A 5022-nucleotide genomic window follows, 5' to 3' on the forward strand; every position below is an offset into this window, starting at 1 on the left:
CCATTGAGAACGTTTAGACTTTCGTTGAGTATGATACTAATTTAATTATCTCGACTCGGTGGAATGTAAAACTCCATGTGATTTTTTGATACCTAATGATATTTCCCCCCCGAAAGTGCCTCTCAGCCGTGTAGTTTAATTGCTGTTTGCAGTCGGTTTATGAAATGACTGGCAATTGTAATGTCTCGAGGCTTGAGGTTTGCTGATTTTTTTTTTTTGTTTTCGTTTCGTTTTTATAAAATAAGTGTAGGTAGATTGTGTAGCATATTAACTTCTCTTTCTAATGTAGGCTATTGAAGAGGAAGGAGGCGATCCAGATAATATTGAATTAACTGTTTCAACTGATACTGCAAACAAGAAACCAACCAAAGGCAAAGGTTGTTACGAGTTATGAACATATTTTAAAATATATTTTGGTTATATAACTTGCCTCTGCTCTTGTGCCACTTGCCCTGTTTATATAGTGCTACTCTTTGCTATTTCCCTCTGGCGCTCTGCCTTCATGGGTCAAGGAAGAAAAGTTACTGCTGCCAGGCTCGGGGTGACTTGTAGCCCTTAAGATTTGGCTGACGCTGTCCTGAAAGTGAGACCAGTTCTTTATTGCTTCCGAAAAAAAATTACCATGTCAAGTTTCATAATGTTTCTTCCTTTATACTGTGAAGACCTAAAGAATAAAATACAGTTTAATACCTATCAACCTTGCCCCACAATTGGCAGAGTATTGATGGAATTCCTACCACATCTTTCACCTTGGCTCCTTGCTGTTTTCTCTAGCATATTACAATTCTATAACCTTTATGTTTAGCATTTTGTTTGACTTGGTAAACTTAATTTGCGTTTATGCCATTACGTGATACAGTCTAATCTTCAGTGGAATTCAAGAAAGATCTCATCAATCATACTAACAAAGTAGGGAAAATCTATGATTAGTTAGCTTTAAAAAAAAGTTTTAAATTATAGGGCTATCTTAAAAGATTTTGACTTTATAGCTTTTGAAGTAGGCCAGAATATATTTTCAGTAATGGTGATTTAGTGAATAGATAAAAGTGGTTTTAAATGAACATTTTGACAGTATAAATGGGACTTAGACATTTTTAAAAGGTTCTGGTAAGTGAACTCTCTCACTTGAATACATAATTACAGCTTTTTACCTCCCTCCCACAAGGACAGTGGCAGAGGGTGAACATGATGTGGGTGTCTGGATCCTAGTACCTACTACAAGTTCCATGCATAGTGTGTCATGGACAGCTGCAGCATTTTAAAAATCTAACTTTATTTACTGCTTTAAGTGATTCAATCTGCCATAGACCAGATTGATTGTAAACAGAGTAAAATGATTGAATGGATTTACCTTGAAAAGAAGGAAATATTCAAGTTTGATTTTATGTAATCTGTGTGGGCATTAGGACCAGGGGAGATCTTGATGCCCTCTCACTATTTGGATCTTCATAGGTTTGCAAGAATCCCCTATTGGTGTCAGAGGAAACTGAAAAGGGCTAAGAAGCATTTTCTGGGTGGCATGGGAATGGCAGAGGCTGAAGTAGAGTTCAGAAGAGTAACAGTTATGTTGAAGATCTGTGCCTTTTAATATAACTCTGACTCCATGTAGCACTTTGAGAGAGACACATTTCCCTGCGTTCAGAAAAGCTTGTCTGAGAAGCCTCTGCTGAGAAGCCAGAGGCTATTACAAAATGAGAAGCATAAAAATTGGGAAATAAGCACATCAGGAACGAACTAATTTCTTATAGTGATTTTGATTTGTCATTTATGTAGCACATTGTGATAGTTTGACAGATACTATGTATTAATCATAGCCCCAAATTATTTGAGCTGATTATTGATTTTAGTATCTAAAATAAACCTCCTTTGATTTATTCATTCTCAATTACGTTTAATTTCTCTGGGTGGCCCTTTTTCAGTATCTTACCCTTAGAAATAATTTCAGCAATATGAAATAGATCTAAAATCAATATGTTAATTTTTTCTTTTATATGGATTATAGGATCCTTGAACTTTATTTTTTCCATAACTCTCTGATGTTAAGGTGTCTTGTGGTCTTTAGTGAAAAGTTGTAACATTCAATCATTGTTGTCTCTGGCAGGCTGCTACTGAGTACTTCCTGAGATTCATTCTGGGACATGTATAATAAATAGCCTTTGTCTCCTTGAATTCCATTTATCATTGTTCTGAAAATCCTATGAATTGCAAAGAGTATAATATAAATCCAAACTAAGAACCTAGTTTGAGTTAATTTACAATTAAGATGCTTATAAGTAAAACTAGAGGCCTGGTGCACGAAATTTGTGCACTGGGGGAGGGGTGGGGGTGGGGGTGGGGGCTGGTGCTGTTTCTCAGCCCGGCCTGCGCCCTCTCGCTCCTTACCTCCCACCTGCTCGCTGCTCCTTACCACTTGGCTCTCTGCTCCTTAGCACTGCCACGGAGGCGGGAGAAGCTCCCACCACCAACGCTGCACTTGCCAGTGGTGAGCCGGGCTTCTGGCTGAGCAACACTCCCCCTGTCGGAGTGCACTGACCACCAGGTGGCAGCTCCTGCATTGAGTGTCTGCCCCCTGGAGGTCAGTGTGAGTCATAATGACTCACACTGGTTGTTCTGGTCATTCCACTATTACAGTCACTTAAGCTTTCATTATATAGATCATTTTCAATTTTAATTAAAGAAGTTTAAAAATAACTGTTCGAAACCAAATTTGAATAGGGAAACTTTTAAATATCAATGATTAATGGATTTTTAAAACCAAGGATTTAAAAAATTAAATATTATTTTAATATGTGATGTTGGGTTTTCAGTCTTATGGCCGAATTACTGCATTAAGTTCTTTTTGCCAAATCTTATTTCACTTAGCAATATCTACCTTGAACGTTATCTTGAATGTTATCTTGGTCATACCACTTTTTTTCCTTCAATTGGGTCTGTTGCCTTTTTTGTAAAGTTGGACATTTTACCACATTATCTGTAAGGGTCTTTTAGTTCTGAAATTTAATAATTATATATAGCTAAGAGTCAGAAGAAAATTGCTTTCTGTTTAGCTAAATCAGGTATAAGGAAAGGACTGGAAAGCTCATAGGCCCTCAACTAATATAAATAATCTTTAGGATAGATTATTAGGAAAGGAAAAAAGTAAAGAAAGGGATTAATTACTTAGAGTCAGCCATGTAGACGTCAGCAAGACACAAATATTTTGACAGAAAAAAAAATCTTTAAAAAAAAATGTTTTTGTTTGTTTGTTTGTTAAATATATTTTATTGATTTTTTTTACAGAGAGGAAGGGAGAGAAATAGAGAGTTAGAAACATCGGTGAGAGAGCAACATCGATCAGCTGCCTCCTGCACCCCCCCTACTGGAGATGTGCCTGCAACCAAGGTACATGCCCTTGACCGGAATCGAACCTGGGACCTTTCAGTCCGCAGGCCGACGCTCTATCCACTGAGCCAAATCTGTTAGGGCAGAAAAAGAAATCTTTTGATAAAGGTTAAATGATGTCGCCCTAGCCTGTTTGGTTCAGTGGATAGAGCGTTGGCCTGCGGACTGAAGGGTCCCAGGTTCAATTCTGGTCAAGGGCATGTACCTTGGTTGTGGACATATCCCCAGTAGTGTAGGGGGTGTGCAGGAGGCAGCTGATCGCTGTTTCTCTCTCATCGATGTTTCTACCTCTCTGTCCCTCTCCCTTCCTCTATGTAAAAGAAAATCAATAAAATGTATTTTTTTAAAAAGTTAAATGATGTTAAGAAAGCAAGAGAGAAGCTTCATGGATCTGAAAACACTACTTTTAAAAATTTTGTGTTTAGATGATTATGTTTGGACAGATTAGAGGAAATAGAATCTGCATTCTTCAGTATATTGTAGATTACTTTTAAAATGCAGTTTTATAAGCACAAACTTACGAAGTTGATAATGCAGTGGATTCTCATATTTATGACCAACATTATAAAATCTGTTTGCATATATTTAATTTGGCAGTTTGTAATTTTTTTAAAAGTAAGGGTTTATTTGAGCCAAACGGACGACATCTGCCAGGGAGTAAGATCTTAAATGCTCTGGGTCTCCCTTCTGAGTCTTACACTCTCTTTGCTATGAGCTTTTAATAAGTAACCTAGAAAGCTTCACCAGTGAGATTTACTGTCATATTATTTGGGTGTGTGTTAAGAAAGCGGTTAGACAGGTAGAGCTAATTCATTAGCTTGTTTTAGAGATTATAGATTTAAAGTTTCTTTTGGTTCACCTGACAGTGGCACATCATATTCTTGTGGACTTTTAATCTTTAGAGTCATCTCTACACTTCAGCCAAAGTTATTTTATGTGGTTAATCAGCATATTATTCAAAATTATATATTATGCAGTACTTACTGATGTTGACACTCATTTGCAATACATGCAGGCTTAAAAAAGACTCAGATTGCTATATAAAATCTGAATTTTTTTCCCCTATTGAAAAATATAATTTGGGGTTTTAGGTTTATCCAAACATCTGATGTCTAATTTGTGTTGACAGTACCACAGGAAATGTAATTATAATTACTTACATGTGTACTATGTAAAGCTTTCTAAAATTTATGCCAAATAATATAACCACATAAAATGCATTTAATATAGTACATTATCATAGTGTACTGTAACTCTTGCCTGTTATTGTTTTGTTTTGTTTTTTTAACTGCAGTAAGTTTGGATGTGAAGGGAAATTTAATGAAAACTGTGACATTGAGAAGGTCTTTGGGGACAGAATTGTCAGATATTTTTGGGGTACCACTAGGCCATTGGTCGGCAAACTGCGGCTCGCGCGTGGCTCTTTGGCCCCTTGAGTGTGGCTCTTCCACAAAATACTGACTTCTGCACATGGGCCACGAAGTTTCAATCGCACTGTAAGTGCGCGCCCGCACGTGGTATTTTGTGGAAGAGCCACACTCAAGGGGCCAAAGAGCCGCATGTGGCTCGCGACCCGCAGTTTGCCTACCACTAGACTAAGCCATTCGTTGTCTTGACAAACATTAATTCTAAGAGATGAGC

General features: G+C 37.4%; 1 protein-coding gene across 3 annotated transcripts in view; it reads left to right on the forward strand.

Annotated features, from left to right (window-relative positions):
- The first annotated feature begins 264 nt into the window (after positions 1 to 264).
- The window catches only part of SLTM (SAFB like transcription modulator), a 66747-nt gene continuing 61989 nt past the window's right edge, over positions 265 to 5022 (forward strand). The window contains exon 1 of one of the 3 annotated variants that reach the window (XM_015564957.1): positions 265 to 377. The gene's annotated coding sequence lies outside the window, so the exon portion shown is untranslated. The remainder of the gene's footprint in view (positions 378 to 5022) is intronic. The other 2 variants (XM_015564958.1, XM_015564959.1) reach the window with 2 other exon arrangements.

Source organism: Myotis davidii, unplaced genomic scaffold, assembly GCF_000327345.1.
Source record: "Myotis davidii unplaced genomic scaffold, ASM32734v1 scaffold441, whole genome shotgun sequence".
Taxonomy (NCBI): domain Eukaryota; kingdom Metazoa; phylum Chordata; class Mammalia; order Chiroptera; family Vespertilionidae; genus Myotis; species Myotis davidii.